Source organism: Clarias gariepinus, chromosome 22, assembly GCF_024256425.1.
Source record: "Clarias gariepinus isolate MV-2021 ecotype Netherlands chromosome 22, CGAR_prim_01v2, whole genome shotgun sequence".
Taxonomy (NCBI): domain Eukaryota; kingdom Metazoa; phylum Chordata; class Actinopteri; order Siluriformes; family Clariidae; genus Clarias; species Clarias gariepinus.
The window spans coordinates 9,965,885-9,984,543 of NC_071121.1; the positions used below are offsets into that span (position 1 = coordinate 9,965,885).

Sequence of the window (18,659 nt, forward strand, 5' to 3'; positions counted from 1 at the left end):
TTTTACAGAATTTGGTTGTCCTTACCGCCTAAAAATCATACGCACAGACCTTGAAATCATCCCAGAATCGTCCTGATTAATGTTTCTGTCTGAAGTCTACAAATCTTGTCTTCGACCGACATTTCCTTCTCCTTTCAAAAGTCTTCTTTTTTTTCTCTCTCAGAGATTTAAGACTTTACATCCTTACACTATCAAGGTACTAAATTGTACCTTTTTCTTGCTGCTGCTGTACTGGTACTCTTATCTCTTGTACCTTTAACATGTATCTTTCACCTGGAAAACCTTTACAATCTACACAACCAGTCAAAAGTTTTAGACACCTCTTTTAATGTTATGGTCTTTCCAGATTTTTATCTTTTACTACATTGTAAAGCGATGCTTCCAGCGATGTGTCCAAAACATTCAATAATCTGCTTTGAACACGATGTGTCTGCTACTTATGCACTGAGGCATAAGTAGATTTTTTGTTGAGGCTGGTAACTTTAAATGAACTTCTCCTCGGCAGTAGAGGTAAGTTCTGGTCTTGCTTTCCTGGGAAGGTCTTTATGAGAGCCAGTTTCAACGAACAGTATGGTTAAGTGCATTTGCCAAACCCATCTCCTAAAAAACACATCTGGACAACACCAACATTCACAGGCACATAACTACTTAAAACCAGATGTGTTATTTTATAGATCTGAAATCTTTAGTATTGTTATAGATTTTGTAAATCTTTTTACAAAAATAAACTTGTATCCAAACTTTTGGCTTACGGTACATCATCGTTAAGCTTTACATATACTCTGCATGTAGCTTTCTAGTTTTAAATAGGATTATAAAGCTACCACCAGCACTGAGAAAAGAAATACTTTCATAAAATGACGTTGAGATGAACGATCCAAAGCAACAAAAAAAAAATCCTGGAGCATTTACAGTATGCTAATTACCATCCATTCACACAGTGTGTCCACATCCATGGTCCCTTAATCTAACAGGGTTTAGAATTAGGATCGGAGACAGGGACGGGGACGAGGACGGACTCATCAGCTTCCCACACAGTGTATATATCTCATGTCACGCATATGACTTTTCTGTTTCATTTTCTTTCGGAATTATTACTATGAAGTGCATCTTAGCTCTCAAATAACAGTAATATGCTGTTTGTGGTGCTCTTTGCTATATAAGTGCATTTACAAGCATCGCCAACATGTTCCCTTGTGGCCCAGTGCTACAGTAAGCACGTAGCACTCTCGCTACATTGATCGGAGTTTAAATCCTGCATAGGCCATCAGTTTGATATCGTTTTTGCAACATTGTTTGCTACCATTATTATTATTTTTTTGCATGCATCTTGAATTGATGTATCTTGTTTTTGCAACATGGTTTGTTCTGTGTTATCCCATCGTAATGTAGTCAGCATTGTTCCGACATCATTTCGTCAAAGTAATTCTCAATTTCAACAGCAACCTAATACCAACATTGGCCCAATGTCTAAAATGTTGCAATTGATTGTTTTTTGACAATCAAACCAGCTGAGATTCTCTTTACTTGACAATAATAAGTATAGTTCACATTACAGCATTTTTATTTTATTATACATCTGAGCAGGTGAGGTTTAAGGGCCTTGATCAAGAGCCCAACAGTGGCAACTTGGTGGTTGAGGGGTTTGAACCTGGGACCTTCCAAACCATAATCCAATGCCTTAACCACTGAGCGACCCCGGACCCCACGTACGCAGTAATCTATATATATTTAAAAATATATATTTATTGGGTAATCTTAACCTTGCACTTATTGGTTTGTTAGTTTGTTAAAAAAATTAATTTTACAAAAAAGGAAAGGAAGAAAGAAGAAAAAAAAGAAAGGACGCTTAAACCAGAACATCATTTGAGGTTCCATCCATGGCTCCTTTTGATTTCCCGCATTTAAAAATTCCCACCCGATATTCTCTGGAATTTCAGAAAAGTATTGGCACCCCCAGACTCTATTTACAGCACCACGTAGATATCTCGCACAGCTGCTGCCAAGCCATGCTGTAGTAAGACAAAAACTCTGAATCATCCATGCAGCTCAGGAATGAATGATGTTATGAAGGTGCACTGAGAGATGAAATACATAAAGATAGTATGTAGTGAAAAACAGACCTGTCAAATAAGAAGGTGATGGCAGTAAGAGAAAAATAAAATGAGTTTAAGCCATGATATGGGAAAAAAAAAAAAAAAAAAAAAAAAATGAATAAAAAAAGCAGGGAAATTTCACAGAGGCTCTGTGGGAGTGCATTCTGAAGCTGGGCTACTATAAAACTGAAAGACCTGCCACCCATGGAGGGAAGTTTTATCCCGGGCTACGTGTTCACACGCTGCACTTGTGTTTAAGAAAATCGATAGGAACGTCTAGAAACTCTGGAACCCGCTTTCTAACAATGCAGTACATGAATCTTTTTAGTACAAGAGCATCCCTGGTGCCCTGCTCCTTACAGGCAGCGGTAACTCATGCATAAAAACCCTCATCAGTTATGCAGGCAGTCTAACACACACACACACACACACACACGAATACACAGGCAAGTGCACGCACACACGAGGATTGTGCATTCCTTAGAATTGGAGTGGCAGAATCGAGTTTAATTTTATGCTCGCTTCAAATTGCTTGTCAACCTCTAAGAGTGAGCAGGGAAGAAGGCCGGAATTGGAGAGGAGAGATAAAAGAGAAAGAGAGAGAGAGAGAGAGAGAGAAACGAGCAAGGGGAGAGGAAGAGCAAGAAGGTACAAACTGACGGAGGGAAAAATAAAAGGAATAAGGATTGTGTATCATGCTACAAATAATGAAGTGTCGGTTACAGATGTTCAACTGTAAACATGCAACTAAAAGAGCACACATACAGTACAGTAGACACACACACATACACTCAAATGTCCAGGGGGCAGTATGGGATTGAGAATATTAATATTCCCAACATGATTCATATGTAAATCTCTCATAGCTTGAGATGAGATGCTGTTCTCTTCATCTACTACGGAGGCCCGTTCGCTTTTCCTTCGTCCGAAGCCGAGGCATTTAAATTCACATTCCACATGAGTGTGTGTCCATGTGTATGTGTGTGTGTGTGTGTGTGTGCGTCCTCAACGGTCGCCCCAGCTCTATGATTGCCGACTGTTCCCAGTCCTGAGTACTCTCCGTTCCCTCTGCCGGCTAAATGAAATGGAAATGACCGACTCCGGGTCGGCGTCCCTGTCCGGCAAGCTTTCACATGCTGCACCGCGCCTCTCCATGGTAATCAAACTCTCCACCACCAATACCCCTCCCAAACCCCACCCCCGCCTCATCCCGTCATCATTCTTTTTCTCTCAGCTCGAACCTCAAAGATGGGAATGAAACGTTTCGGAGTTTGTATTTAAATCTAAGGCAATCTGTCTGGGCGAAAATTGCTTCTCTAAGACGGCCGGGGTTATAAATGAACTTCACGTTCGAGCACCGTTACCGAGCGAAAGGAGCAGAAAGAGGAGAGCTCCTTTAAGATCTTTGATTTAATCGAGATCTAACGTAGCGGCATCCTGCTTCCATATCTCGAGTCGAGACGATTGAATAGCCGGAGGATGTTAACGGGCCACTGAGCGAGAGCACGGTTCTGAACAGCCCTCTATTTTTTTTTCCCTTTCTGTCGTTTTTCACTTGAACAAGCACGTATTAAGAGTGTTTTTTTTTTCTTCGAGTAGGGGAGAGAAAGGAAAGAAAAAAAAAGAGATCAGATGCAAATGTTCTTGTATTGTAATCAACCACAATACGAATGATGCAATTATGAGTCAGGACTGTTACGAATTTGTCCACACCGTGAAAGCATGTCATTACAGAGATGCCGGGGAACGTAGGGGAACGGCAGGGGAGAAGCAAAGTCTCGGGCTATCCGTTCGAGCCGATACAGTGAGCGCTGACACTAATGCCAGGCTCTCCGCCACCGAAAGCATTTAATCTTCCCACTTTATCCCGCCGTGTAGAGTAAATGCCACCGGCTTGCAGCGAGACCGAATGCCACCGGACCGCCTGTTTAGACAGAAGAACTGAGGCACTTTAGAAGATGAGGCCAGTTTATCTGTGTCATCCTCAATCATCCCAGATGTCAGTTGCTAGATCGAATTTTAGGCATTAGGGATTACTTTTCGACTGCCATCGATCCTTATTGAGCCATCCATCCATCAAGACAGCTCTTCCTTTGAACAGCACTCTTATAAAAGGTCCATTACACAAACTACACAACCCCCCCACCACCAGCTCAAGCACACACCCACCCACCCACACACACACACACACACACACACACACACACACAACAACAACACGAAATGACAGATCTCATTCAGCGAGTGACCTACAGGGAGTTTCGCAATACAAAAATCTATCATACTGTCACACACACACACACACACACACACACACAGATGTTATGAGTAACCTACAGTTGTTGAGGAAGAGAAGCACAGCGAAGCCCAGTGTGGATGTAGCCAGCAGAATGAGGCAGATGTTACAGGGGATCATAAAGTAGCGCACCACCAGGGAGACTTTGTGCTGGTACATGCGGTCCCGCTCCGGCCGCGGCGTCGGGTAGTGACAGCTGGTCATACTCCAGTCCACGCTTCCCCCCAAGTACGCCACTCTGAGAATGTAAAGGACACCTCAGGGGCAGAAAAATCAAAACCTCAAACACTGCTCCTGGGGAATGCACGGAATCTGCTCACGTGAAAAACAAAGCAGAGAGCTGGAAACAAGCTCCGCGCGACGCATTCCGGGTCCTGATTATATCCAGAACGGGACAGGGGCAGGGCGCGGGTCATGTTCCTACGGCCAGTGAACTTTGTGCGAGCTCTCCATGTTGGGGACGTTACACATTCGCACGTGTCAACATCTGCACGCTTTGGACTTTACATCCACAAACGGGACTCGCCGAATCAGTGATCAGCAATCAGTAAAGTTTCTCCCTGATTTATCCGAGGGAGAAAACCGTGTAACACATACTCCTTGCCGTGTCCGGGTCCGCGTTGTCGCCTGACTGACCGTCTTAGTGCCAGGTTGATTTCTTGTAGCACGTGTTAGTTACCAGCTGGACACTGGCAGCTGTGGGCTTCAGCCATCGCTCCACACACACACATACAAACATGCACAGACACTCCAATGCACACACCCACCACCACCACTCGGAAACACACAGAGCAAGGAGCACAGTTGGTCCTGAAGGCAGAAACCCGGCTCCGGGCAAAAAAAAAAAACACACCTGGTGGTGGTGAAGGAAAAGAAAAAGCGCTCTCAGTGTTCCATGTTGACTTGCTTTTCTCTTTTAATAATCAATCGCTTTTTCCTCAAATGTAGAGCGTGCTCCTTGGTTTAGATTTTGTTCGCACTCCCTGCTACACTCCAGCTCCTTCGCTCTTTTACGATCCCCTGCTTCTGATTCCAGGCTTTTTCCTTCTTGCGAGATCCCTAAATGGAACGCTCACCATCAGGCTCCGGCAGGCACCGTTCAGATCATAGATCCCCCCGGCATCAGCGTGCGCACCGTTCGACCGGCACGGCTCAAGCGCAGTGAGAGGAGAGAGCGGCAGAGAGCTACGACCAGTCAGAGACGCAGGAGCTATCCGCCTGGAGTTTAAAAAAAAAACAACAAAAAGATAAGAGGACACGCTGCCGGAAGAGACTTCAGCGGTCTGTTTGAGCGTTGGATATTCCAAGTTTGCCCGATAAGAGCGCTCACAACGCTTTCCCAGCTTCAACTGGAGGAGAAGGCAGCGAGTGGGGGAGCGCACGGACCTCTAACAAAGAGGAGGGAGGGGGAAAGAGGGAGGAGAGAAAAAAAAGAGCGACAATAAAAGCTGTTGGGAATACTTAGGAGTGTTTTTTTTTTTTTTTTTTTAACAGGGGGGAGGTCAACAGGCAAAAGACAAAGAAGCAACTGGGCCAAACAAATGTCAAGTCTTTTCAGGGTTCGGCTGATTTAAAGGCGAGGTTTACAAAGTGCCCAAGACTAAAAGGAAAATCAGTGTGTGTGTGTGTGTGTGTGTGTTGCTCGGCTCATACACAGCTTTCAGGTGGTTTGATGAAATCCAGTAATGAATAATAATAATTAGCTATTTTAAATTAGAGATAAAAGCGACACGCAAAACCAAATCAGCAGAGGAAAAAAACATCTTCAATTAGATTCCAAAGATTTCAGTGATTCATGTACTCGTGACACTTGGCCACATGGTTGTGTCATGCTGGGAAAAAGAAGAAAACGAAAGAAGAAATATGAATATTTATCAGCGCTGGCAACTGATCAGGAGAAAATGTGCTTCTGATCCATAAAATGTTTGCACGAGATGCTGTGTGAATGTATATTTTATGAGCTAAATAATGAGGTCAATATGAAAGATATATATATAATAAAATACACACACGCACACACCCATCAGTGCATACTGACACCACGGCGACGGTTCATCTGCACCAATATGCCAGTATATTCCATCAATTATTTATGCTGACTTTTCCTCCCCCACTCCACCCCCAACCACACGGCTTTTCAAGCGCGCTCACAAGAGTGCACGCACACACACACACGCACACAATCTTTGCGGATCCTGCTCTGTTTTGCATCTGAGGTCATTTATCTCTTCGGACATGGCCTTTTCATCGACTCAAGAATCCCTCGGGGCAGAGACGAGCTTCCGCTGTACCTACCACACAACACGAGCCAGGCCAAGCCTCTAGCAACAGGCCTGTGAGATCACACACCAGCTGGAGCCCAAAAAAACACCGCCTGCACCATCCATCTCAGTTCCAGTTGACGGGCAAACTTAGGAACGCGCTCAGCAAAGACAAATGGCCATATTGTGACATTTAAAGACATGAAAGGGGGGAGAAAAAAAAAAAAAGGAAAAGGAATCGTCGAAATGCTCATCCGCGAGAGGGCGCCCTCGTACCCGCGCTCCTTCAGGACACAAATCAGCCCTCTCATTTAACTTCAAAGCTGTCTGTAATGCATCTTTAATGCGCGTGCTATCTCAGAAGGTTAACATCTCTCTCAGCACGCTCTCAGCTGGCAACTTTCATTACAGTGTTAGTGAAGAGGCTGCCTGCTCCCTGCTCGAGCACCGCAGACAAGCAACACAAGAGATCGCCCCTCTCCGGTTCTTCGCACTCATCTCGACGTGTCCCTGGCACGACGCGCGTCCCTGTTTCCAGGGGTGACAGGAAAGGGACCACACATATCAGTCCACATCCAGATCAAAACTGGAAGGGGGGAGGGGGGGGTATTGTTAAGGAGGATGGATTTCTGTGATCAAACAGAAGAGAGAGAACACGGTCTAAAAAATGCATCGGCTCTTGGAAGTGTTAGAAATACAAATCGATCTTAATCACAAAAAGCTGCGTTGTGATATTAACACACCGGAAAAAAAAATGCACAGTAAGCATGAGTCCAGTTATCAACAATAAAAATATATATTTCTTTCAGTTAATACTTATTATTCAGAGAACACAGTATTAAATAAGCAAGAGTGATCTTTTCGAATATATTTAAGGAATCAGTAAAATGCAAAGTATTCTGTTTGCACACCAAATTCTTTACACTGTGTATTTTAAACTGCTGAAAATCCCAATGATCATCCATGCGATATTTTGGTTAGAGTCTTCATTTTAAAAAGGAACCTGTGATGCAAAATTCACTTTTTAGACATGCAAATGGGTTTCTAGTGTGTCTGTCAGAAAATTTTGAAGAAAAAAAAAATGCCTTTTCCATTTTTGTTAAATAGGGTTTAAACTAAAATTAGCTTTTTTCCCCTGTTACGACTTCATATAAGAGGAACCTGGCTGTTCTCTGGTGGGGCGTCGCTCAGCAGTATTATTTACATAGACACTGAAACGGTGCATTTGGTGGAGGAGTAAAATAAATAGAGCTTTGAAATATGACAGCAATGCATTACACTAACACACACGCGTACTCTGGGGAACCCCTGAGACATGTGTTAACTTGTTAAAGAAATAGTAAAACATGACCTTTAAGGCTCGGTTTACATTTTTTTTCAGGGCCAGAAAAGAGCTGCCCACGCTGACCGCTCTTTTAAAAAAAAATTTTTTATATCTCTCATGATAAACATACAAAGAATAAAATAAGAAGAGAATAACATTAGAGTCGTTTTTTTTTCAGTTAGCGCTTATCGAGTAAACTGATTGGAGGAGAGGCATTCCAGGAGTGCTGATATAGAGCATTACATCACTGCGACGTTTAACTATATGTATTACTCCACAAGCGTCGGTTCCCTGCAGCGGTAAAAGTAGGTCGATACGGTCTGCAGTACTAGAGAGAGGAGAGAGCAGCTGCCTGCCAAAACGTACACGCAAAACCAGGGAAGCACGTTCAGCAAGAAAACACATCTGATACTGTTAAGTCGTTCCAAATTGCCTTTAAACTGTCTGTAACTCCCTCTCTAACTCCTGATCACGGTGCACTACTTGGTGTAAGGAACAGAGGCTTGTACATCCTACATAGGGCACTTGCCTTCCATTTCATGCTATTTGGGATTCAACCCCAGAACTTCATAAGTTAGCTGATCCAACTCCAAAGCGGAATAAGTGGAAATATAAAGTAAGTCTCGGAGGTTTCTCAGGACTGTCCATGGTTATGGATATTCCCTTCACTGTTTTAATACATAGTACTTTAAAAGTATTTTATTCTGTTTAAAATAAAAAATAAAAAAGACCTTGGGATTGATATTTTCCCACGACAGAAGTCTTCCAAAATGCTAACACTGGAGACTCCTTCCAAGAATCAAAATAAATAAATACATACAGTATATAAACATCATCCTACAGAAAGCTGTATCAGGTCTCATATTAGGTGTTTGTCTTTTTGTTAATAACACATTTTCAAATCCTTGTCCCTATGAATGAGCTGTTGCTATGGACACGGGAACCTGTTCGAATGAGTGCGTTATAATAAACCTGAAATTTGCCATGTAGTCAGGACCGCTGTTGGAGCTGCCGTCGAAAAAAAAAAAATGAACCGAGAGCCATTCTCGAACCTGGCCAATCAGATTCGAGAATTCGGTGGCGCTGTAATTAGATTTAACAGCTGGGTAGGGTTGTCACCTCATAGTGGCTCATGTAGTACAGCAGTAAATTTAGAGATTTGAATGCATTTCTTTTAAAAAAAGAATGGAATCTTATTGATTAATCTAATTCTACTGTCCCCTCATGATACTACGCCGTCCCTTTGAACATGAGCAATGACGCATCATGAATTCTCCCAGCGAAATTCAAAGAGTTAGGGAAAAAAAAAAAGAAAAAAACTCTCCTTTGCAGCTCTACAGCACTGCAGTTGGCCTGATCATCGTTCTCCACACACAGCCCGTCATCAAATAAATTAGGCCACTTTGATTACGAGCAGATTTCCTAACTACTCAACTCATTACGCCAACCCTGCTCAGGCTGACAAATCTGACAGACAAAGACAGGGAAGGAGGAGATGATGGAGAGAGGAAGGGAGGGGAGCGGCATAATCTCCGCAAGAATTAGCTCAGCGTACCTCCAGCCAGACGTTGCTCCAGCTGGAAACTCCTTACTTCACTGCTTTGTCACGCAGCTCACATGAGGAGTGAGAAACAGAACCAGAGTGAGAAGACGCTGGAGAAAAAGGAGGGGATTTTTCCGTTCTCCCCCTTTCTTGCTCTCTTTCTCCCTCCCTCACTATCTCTATCTCGCTCTCTGTTTGTCTGTTTAATGACATCAGTGTAACTAAATGTGAGAACGCAGATGCTGTCTGGACCGCAGTCAACAAGCATCAATAAAATGTTTTTTTAATAATGCTTGGGGACAGAATTAATGATAATATCTCAACCCTCAGATTTGTGCGTGGGTGTTGGTGATTTTTTTATTTATTTATATTTTGTACCTCCACGTTCACACCAAATTCTGACAACTTAGTTGGCCAGTTCGGCCTCACCAACAGCACTTTTAGAAAACTGGCAAGCAAGGAAGTGTTGTTGGATATCCGAAAAATACTTTTTCTTTGGCATGAGAGAGAGAAACAGTCAGAGATTAATAAAGTGAATGAAGTTGTTGATGCTGCGAAATTTATTTGTGTTTGTGTGCATATACAGTAATAATAAGATATAAGCTGCCGTCTTCGTATAACTCGTCACGCATCCATGATGGATCCAGGAAAGTAATCTCTAAACGAAATCATTTTGTTTTCTGCATTAATGATTCTAATCCTTTGGAACTGTAAAAGCGTAATTAAATTCAAATTTTGTTTTAAATTATCTTGACTTAATATCTTCTTATTTGATTATATTGGTACTTATACCCCTGTATGTGCATGCATTTCCTACTGTACAACAGCAGCTTTAATAGTAGTTCTGGCTGGAAGAGAGAAATCACGGGTTCGTATCAAAGTGCTAGTTCTTACTGTACACACTATCGTTTCTATAGTAACAGCTCGTACACAGGGACCTGTAAGGAAGGAGTGCCACGAAATCTAAGGATAATAACAAACTTTTTTTTGTTGCTGAAAAACACACTGTATAATAGTTTCATTGATTGAATGGATGGAAGGAGTCTCCAATTTCAGTGTTCTGTAAAAATAAGTCTGCTTGCGTTTTTATGTTTCTCAATCACTCAGCAGCGTTGTTGTTGTTTTTCCTGCAATATCAAGGTTTACAAGAATACCAGAAGCAAGTTGTAAACTTACATACAGAGTAACTACAAAGGTGACCATTTATGTTAAATTCGCTTTTTAGTCCTTTATAGACATTTACATTTAGGCATTTGGCAGACGCTCTTATCCAGAGCGACTTACATTTGTATTATTATTATTATTATTTTTTATCTCATTATACATCTGAGTAGTTGAGGGTTAAGGGCCTTGCTCAAGTGCCCAACAGTGGCAACTTGATGGTTGTGGGGTTTGAACCTGGGATCTTCCGAACCGTAGTCCAATGCCTTAACCACTGAGCTACCCCTGGCCCTATAGACATTTAGATGTGTGTGTGCAAACACAAGACATCAGAAAAATCTCTTCTCTTTTTTCTGTCCGGTCTTTTCATTTTTATACGGCTGGTATTTAAATAAGACAATCTGGTTTTACCTCATACAGAATAAGAAGATACAGTACGCGCACATGGCTCGATGCAAAGCTCCGCCCTGATCTGGTCATCTCTGATGGTGGGGCGGGGCTAGGCAACAGCTCATATACTGTACTGTATATAGACGGTGAAATTGTCTGATGAGTACTTCAGATCTAAGACCCATGTTAACTTGTTAGAGTATAATATGGGACCTTTAACAGTTAAAAGGTATGACATGTTGTTAGTTAGCAATAAATAATAGTAGTCTTTGGGAAATACTTGCGGTGTAAGTATACAGTATTTTGCATGATCCATTGTATATTGCGTGGTATTCGTTACTGAGAATCGGATTCTTTTTTACTTGTTGTTTTTGCATGTTAGATTACATTTATTTTATTTAAATGCAGTTTTCAAGCAGACGGATACATTTGCACGTGTAACGATTTATAATTCACTAAAAAGTGTTCAGGTCATGTAAGGTTAATGCATTTAATTTTTGCTTACTCAGTGAACTGGGCCATGGACCATTCCAAAAGTCATATGGGTCACATATAGCTTCTTGTTCCACAAATTGCCTTTGAAGCCTTCTGTATAATCCAAACTGATATCTGTTTTCTATAAATATGTACAAAAGCTACATCTTTAGATTAATGTATCATCCGGATCTCATACTGGTCCTATTAGTTTCGGAGCTGTTTATCTGAGACACCGAGCAAGACGCAACATTCTGGGATCATTCCAGTTAATATATTCAATAAGATCTTTAGGCAAAAAATGTCAACCTGTTCCTTATCCACTTTCACGCTTGTCAGAGCAGATTAGTCGTAAATCCTCTGTTCTGGCTCGAACACTTGTCTGATCAAAGGCTGTTTCACCTCCAAGTGAGATCTTGGAATTTTGCCCTGTGTCACCAACGAGCCACCATTCAACCATCACCCATAACCCAGTTCGCATTTAGGACAAGCACCCTATCGATTTTGGGAAAGGATACTCACTGGCACTCAGCATAAGCACTTTGGGACAGATGGACCTCCCTGTGGACTTATATTGAGAGCAATCGAAAAGGCATTCTGCATCCTCTACTTCCTCCTAAATGCCCTGCAGGTGTGCACCTGCCTCTAAACTGGGGGGTGGAGAGGAGAAAGATCCACAGCTGGAACCTCTGTCCTAGATGGACTGCTTCATTATCCCAGTGCCCGGGAGCCACCTGTTCAGGGTGTAGAATGGCACGGCTGCCAGCGGCCGTGGGCCGGAGTGCGGCTGTAAGAGCGCCAAGCGCTGGATATTAATAAAGAACAATCCAGCTTCGCCAACTTCTCATTCATTAGAATGCTGCTTTCACTGACTCCATGCCTCGCTCCCTCCGTCCATCTCCCCCTAACAACTGTAATGATTGCAGCGTTTAACACTCTTCACACACCAGCACCCCTGCTGTTTTTTCATTCTATATTTTGATTCTATTAAGAGCTGCTTTCTTTAATAGCCCTTGGTGAAAGGGTGGAGGGGTCTGGGCTGCAATTTCAGCTCACCGCTGCTGACTGAATGGCCATGCTGAGATTTCGAAGAGAGAGCGTGTAGCCACGCCATGCTTGACAGTTGGCTTCATTATACCTGGCATCCATGTCAGACAGGAGCGGTGTGAATTCAGGTGGCATGCTCGCGTCTAGTGAACGGGACAAGCATCACAATCCAGCTGAGGAGATCACAATGTGATGTGGTCTGACTAGAAAAAATAAATCGATACTCAGAGGAGACAGGTCGTACTGTGTTGCGTTGAATTTGCTTGCAGGAAAGGGTCAGGTGTCATACCGTATAATGACTTGAAGAAGATAAACAAGAAGATAAACTACCCCGGCATGATGCTGAGCTCTGGTATTTTCTGGTGGGGCGTGGCTCAACACCGTGCACAGGGTGCCAATTCATCGCAAGTGCACACACACGCATGCATGGTCGAGGGTTCGATGTGTGTGTGGCGTTTGCAAGTTCTCTCTGTGCTTGGTTTTTATCCCACAGTTCAAAGACATGCAGATTAGATTTAACTGGCATTCCAAATTTGCCTGTAAGGACAAGTGTAAGTGCTCTGCGATAGATTGGCACACTGTGTACCCCACCTCGTGCCCAAGTTTCCGGAGATGGGTGAGGCTCCAGCTACCAGGATAGTGGTAGGAAACCGGAGCACCCGAAGTAAATCCCCCAAAGCAAACTCTGAGGGGGAAATCGAACCCTCAACCCTGGTGGTGCCAGGCGGCAGTGCCAACCACTATGCCACCATGCCGAATATAAAACAAAGTCTGCATGTTTCGGGTGCCTGGGATCCTGGTTTGTCTGCTGCTGACCTGTGGTCAATGTATTCCCAGATCTAATTTAGTGAAATGAACGTTTGATTTTATACCACTAGTATCAACAGCCTTACACAAATTCACTTGAAGCAGTTAAGCTCAGGGAAAATAAAAGCAAGGCTAAGAGGTTAGGTGGGAGAGAATACAGAAACCTATTTCATAGCAGCAAACATTCGGTAAAGGTCCAACTGAAACTATTCCACCTACTGTACAGATTAAATGTAAGAAGAAAAAAAAAACAGCAATAGAAATCAAGAGATGAAACAGTATAGCGATTATTGGGAGTGCTACTTCAACACAGGGAGATGTTTTTTTCTATTATTTAGCAGTTCATAGTCGTCTCTCTGTCTCTCTCTCTCTCTCTCTGTCTCGTTCAAACATCCTTCCTATACACACACACATAACAAAATGCGAGAAGCCACACTCAACTAAGCCTCTTCTTTTATCAACGCTGACAGTGACAAGCTATTATATGCGGGGAACATTTCATTTACATTTACAGTAATGAACTCTTTCTCTCCCTCTCTAAAGCTTTCATTTTCCCTCTGTGCTGTTCGCTTGCATAACTCATTCTCTGCCCTGGCAGATCCTCTAGGATAGAGGGCAAAAGGCAATCTTAATTGGCACACATCGTCATCTTTTCACCAGGCTTTTAATAGAATGGAACTTTTTTTTTTTTTTAGATTTCAGATGAAGAGCCTTGCAAGCTGCATGGCATAAAGAAGTCTTTTCAAGTCTTTCGCATCAATCAGACGTGTTTCAAAGACGCTCATCAAATTTGGGCAAAGTCTCAAGCAGCTGTATAGCCGTAATCAGGCAAAGGGTTTGGGTAAATTGAGAACGAAGACTGGGAAATGGTAAAGGCCATTGGTTTCGCAACAATTACTGGGGGGGGAATGTGCATGCTGGCGCAGGCACAGCCGGAGGGCGATGGCTTGTGTTGTCACAGGTGTACCACAGATGCATGGAAATAGCCTCGTTCCATCAGCTCAAACAAGATGTTAGTGCCTAGAGAAGAACCAGAGCCAATAACCTGGGAGGACAGCAACAGATTCCTCTAATTTTGAAACAGAATGTCTAGTCTCTCTACTTTCTTAACATAAAAAAAAACCTCTCAGCTGCTTAAATATGCCTGGGAAAAGCAATATCACCTTAGAAGAAAGGCTTATTCTTGATACCGTGAGGTTTCTGCCAGTTTCTAGAGAATACCTTTCCGCAGAGTGAAATGAAAGCACTCACAGGACGGCGTGCTGCTAGAATAGTTTTTGAAACGAACCCGTGATATTTCTGGTTTTGCGGCATGCTTTTTTTTTTTTCTTTTTTTTTTACGGAGAAAGACCTTATCAGCCTGAGCTGTCTGGCTCCCACATTCAGTCATCTGTTACCGCTAACCGGGTCTTCAAATCCCACAAGACCCAGACGCAATATAAAAGAGCTTTCTCTTTTTCACTACCAAAGTTGGCTACCCCTTCGCTTCAGATAGAGGGTGATGAATCCAATTCAGCGACCTAAGGCCAAGCGATGTTGCTTTTCTGCCTGGCAGCAAATGACTAACTGCAATCTGTGTCTGTAATTTTACTACATTGAAAGGGAAAAACAGCGCAGGCCTTCAGTTAGAACATTACACTCCCTAGAGTGTGACAACTAAGAGAAAGCAACACCTATTTTCAGCAAACTATTCACGGTCACTTATGGAGGGGAAAAAAAAACTGCAAGTTAAGTGAAGCTGCCTGTTGAGATGCCAGACCACGGTTATTATTCAGTTGCAAACCGCTCTTCATCTTTCTCTCTCGGCATTGACGAGAGTGGCTATTCGATCATTTGGGAGAAAAATCCAAAAGTGCACGGAGACCAAGATGCCTGTCAAAGGGAGTAAAAAAAAAAAGAAGAACAAAAAAAGCAGAGGCTTGAGAATGACGCTCAGTAGTGATAAGTGCCCTGGACGAACATGACGGCTGGCTCATCTATAATTCACTCAGACACTGATAAATGAAGCAAATGAAGAGACAGGACAAAAATAACACTGTGTGCTCAGTTTAGGCAAAGACTCTCTGCTAACTGTGGTGAGACAGACACAAGCAGGACATCGAGGTCACACGCATTATTTATGTGATACATTATTCTCAGTAGCTCCACAAATTAGTCTCGGACAGAATTACAACAATGTGAAATGAACTCCCGAGTTATCGGCACTTTCGATGAAAGAGGTATATGTAAGCTCTCATTTGTAATTCATCACCGTTATGTGTTTGCAACCTACTGTACAAGAGCTTAAAACAAAAGTGACCCGAGCAAGTCATCCACTCATCCATCCATCTAAGAACTTCTGTAGTCCAACTAGGGACCGTGGAGGCCAATGGACCGTTGTAGGACCTCCGGTCAACACTTACACACTAATTTTAAAATGCCAATTCTGCATGTTTTTGGACTGTTGGGAGCAAACTAGACAACCCGGAGGAAGCCCACCAAGCACAGGGAGAACATGCAAACTCCTTGCACACACACCCGATGTAGGAATCGAACCCAGGACCTGAAGGTACAAGGCGACAAAGATATCCACCGCGCCGCCAAAGAACGGACTTAAATATTCATAAAATATTAAAACTTCTTTTTAGACAAAATCAGAGTGATGAGGATGGTGAATTAGCAAAAAGCAAACTATTAAAAACAAACTGTTTGTGTTTGATCGGTTGCACACACCTTCTGAGTCAAGTCCTTCACTGTATGTATGCAAGGCGCCTATGGCGTTTTGAACATTTATACTTGTACTCTGGTGTGTCTTTTTGGCTCTGCAGTTACACTGCCACACAGCTTGGGGTTTCTTTTTTTTTTTTGGTGTACTACAAACAATGGAAAATGAAACCAAGTGCATCTTGTTGGAGTTGGAGCTGCAAGACGTTTACTTTTACTGAAATTATTGCAAAGAAAAGAGATATGGTCAGTACAACCACCGCACCAAAGGATGCAGAAGAAGAGTGAAGATTTATCCTGATTTGGTTCATGTTTATTTAAATTTTAACTTAATTTAAAAACATGAAAGAAAAAGTTAGAAATGCAATGCTACTGTGTGGACCAATAACAGTTGTTGCCATCTGCATCACCAAAATGTGTAGTTATGATTCTGGTAAGGTGAATATCAAGCTACATAATGTAGACTTGATGTTATTGGTCTTTTGGCCGCTCTCAGCAAGGGGCCGCCACAGCGGACCATCCGGTCCGCACATACAAGCTCGGCACAGGTTTTACGACAGATGCCATTCTGACACAACCCTCCAGTTTCATCTAGGCTTGGGACTGGCACTGCATCCAGAGGCTGGGGTTTGGGCATTGAATGGGAATCGAACCTAGGCCTTCTGCATGACAGATGAGACACCTAGACATCAGTAACCTATCTACATAGGCATTATGCAGAAGCATAAATCAGGCTTAACCTGACAGAATTAAATTGTTGGCAGTACTTAGATGAAACCAACATTTTGGTCATGAGCACTATCTGCCCTCCGGTGGTGGCTCAGTGTGTTTTGGCTCTGATCAGAAGGTCAGCGCCAGGTTGCCGCTGTTGGGCCCCTCTCAACACTTGTGGCATACTGATTTTTACGTCAACATGTTTTACCTGAAAACTTTAGCATGGCCTGCCGCATTAATCCAAATAATACAGAAATGGTTGTAGTCAAGAGTCATGTTCAAAGTGCATTGATCATGTTAATGTTTGAAAGCTGGTCATGTTTAAGATGGAACCCTGGTCCAAAATCCCAATGCAAGTCTCTCTAACCATGTTAGACTTTATAGGAAGAGGCTTTACGGAATGTTTATTTATATAGTTGGCAAAAATGTCTTTATGGTTTTTCATTGTTATACATGGGTAAATTCCCTGATTCGCACGCCACCAAAGAACTAAATTGAACTTTACATATACAGTACCGGCCTATTTCTGCCCAATGATATGCCCCCACTGCGGATTCAGTCTATATCGGTTGTAAAAGCCTACATAAACTGTCTTAATACACTGTACAGACACTGGCTCCCATGTGTAACTATTACACTGACTGCAGCCTTCGGTGGAATGATGTTAAACTGTTAACCTTGACAACCTCTAGCACCGGTTCTGCTTTACAGAGCAGCAGCAGCAGCAGCAACCGTAGGAGCAGCAGCAGACGTGCATGGACTCCACAAGCCCAAGCCCGGTCAGAATTGACACTTCCCAGCTGGCTCCATCTCGTCCTGCAGATATCAAGCTGGAAGTGAAGACAGTGCTGCCTCCTTCTCCTAACAACACTCCTGACTCTGTGCCGTCAATTTGTTGCTCTCCATATATATGTCTGCACTCCTTTCGCAGCTACAGTATGATCAGAAATCAGATTGGGTCAGTACAGGCGCTGTGGCAGCAGCTCAATCTAGGCTTTCACATTTGCAGCTCTTTCACAGCTCTGTGCGCACATGGATGGTATACAGAGAGATAAAAAAAAAAGCCTGTTTAACTGCAATGGAATTGGAGCTTTGCTTTTTTTTATAGTAGCCCATGAAGTTTAAGGTCAGTAAAGTGAATCCTATATGGCGCCCTCAATACCAGAAAACAACTTTTCAGTTAAAATACACATTTTTTTTTTTTCTCCAATATGAAATAGTCTTGTCTTTACATTTACTTATCTGGCAGAGACACATGCACACTTAATGCAATAAAAGCTTTGCTCAAGGGCCCAGGAGCAGCTCAGTGGATCACAACATCAACCCCAGAGCCGTAATTTGATCATCTTGTTTTTATTTTTATTCATTCCTTTTATGTCCCCCAAGCCAAACTCCTTAGACATCCACAATCTTCAAACACAACCTTTCTGCACTACTTTTTTTCTCCTTTGCTCCTTCTTTTCTGTAGCAATATTCCTCTGACAATTTCATCAAGTTTGGTCATCTGACCCCGGTCTCACATCTCTCCTGGTACTCTCATGAGACCTTGTGTGGTCATGTGTCTCTCCTTGCCAAGCAACAAGCTACAGCTATATGATATGACTCTCCAGAGAGCCTAAGTAATAGAATTCTTTACAGAGCTTTGCATCTTAAGCACACTATTTTTATTACTGTAGATAAAAGGACGCAGAGATGTATTTCATCAATTGACTAACAAAAGGATTGACATTTTTCGGCCGACGCTGGATGAGATCACCACGTTTATTACATGGCGTAATGGATGCGATCGTTATGTTGATCTATTAATTATAGTAAGCTCAAATGCCTCAGCTTTGTCATTTAG

General features: G+C 42.7%; 1 protein-coding gene across 1 annotated transcript in view; it reads right to left on the bottom strand.

Moving 5' to 3' along the window:
• Positions 1-18,659, bottom strand: part of agrn (agrin) — a 255,732-nt gene that overhangs the window by 152,423 nt on the left and 84,650 nt on the right. The window lies entirely within an intron of this gene.